The sequence below is a fragment of the Penaeus monodon genome, chromosome 31 (genome assembly GCF_015228065.2).
Source record: "Penaeus monodon isolate SGIC_2016 chromosome 31, NSTDA_Pmon_1, whole genome shotgun sequence".
NCBI classification, from domain to species: domain Eukaryota; kingdom Metazoa; phylum Arthropoda; class Malacostraca; order Decapoda; family Penaeidae; genus Penaeus; species Penaeus monodon.
In genome coordinates, this window is record NC_051416.1 from 36259284 (window position 1) to 36260793 (window position 1510).

The window sequence follows — 1510 nt, forward strand, 5'->3', positions numbered from 1 at the left end:
ATGTAAATGAACGTGACTTTGAATGCTGGGTGTCTGAAAGCGCTTGCCTTTTTTTTTTATGTTTGGGGAATGTATAAAAATCATGCAACTCATGATGAATTTTGTAGCTCTGTCTCCTCACTGATGCAGCTACAGTTCAGAGTGATGTCAGTTGTTTTGCTTTTGTGGCTAGGATCTGTGAATAATACAGACATCTATGGTCGAACTGCCTGCGATTGTTTGTTCTGATGGGTGTTGACAATTGAGGGGTTTTCTAACTCAAATTTATCCAGCCCAGTAACTAATTTAGATCGCTCTCTATTGAATCTGCAAACGGATGTTATGGATGTAATATGGTGTCCTTCTTCAGAGTGTATATTAGGAGTAGGTTAAATGATAGACCATGGGTTAAAAGGATATGCATTGGAGCTTATGATAAAAGACAGGAGGACCTTAATGTGTGGACTGTATTGACCTACTCGGCCGGTTCCTTTTGTTCTGTCGTCAGATTTCTGCTCCCAAGCTAACTAGGCTTTTCCCCAAGTTGATCTCATTAGGTTCCTCCCGGAATGCTGGCGTGTGGCCAATATAATTCAAATTCCTAACGGTCCACCAATTCCCATTGTTAATAAGTCGAGACCTATTTTTTTACCATTCTTTCAGAGTTCTTTGAAGGTTTGAATGACTAGATTATCTAGAGGATAGTGACTCGCTGTCAGACTCTCAGTTTGCTGACAGGTTTGTCAAACCTAGATATATCATCAACATTGATTACACAAATGTTCACAGGTAGTGGTGACAAGGAGATATGCTGCTGAATATCAAGACAACAGAAGCAATGATCGAGGACTGATTTTGCTCTTCAACCTGATCTTCTCGGCAACGAACATACTAAGAATGTTGACATGATAGAACTTTTTGTAGTAAAGTTTGATGCAGAGTTGACATTTGAGGTTTTTGATGATTGTTGCAAGTTAAAAACTGGGTGTGCAGAAAGCCAAGCGGATTTTTACAGATCCTGTTGTTTCTGCAACACGTTCATCCTCCCCTTTGCCTGAGTGCTGTTCATCTGTGTTGGGAGCAGCTGTTAATTGCCTTCTAGCTTCATTTGATAGAGTTGCCAGATTGACAGGAGCTGTGGTGATACTTATCTCCTAGACCTTGGCCACAATAGATGAGTTTTAGTCACGTCTTCCTTTTATAACATTTTGGAAAGATCATCATCTGATACATACTCACCGTCCTCAATGCTTTGGAGGTCTTGGAGTTCCAGAGATTTTTTATTTTTATTTTTTATGAATCCTGTAAAATAACTTGCCAAGTGATTTCGTTGAGTGTGCCTCCGCTGATTTTTCAGATCAGTGTGAACTGGTTTTATTTAATTATCTATACTTTTTGCCCGTCATATACCCCTACTGTCTGCTATCAGAGCTTATCAGAGTATGCTGTGTTAAAATTAAAATGATAACACTGCAACAATAAAAACGAAATAAAACGTTTTGTTCTTAACTTGTTATCTGTTTTGTTTTCA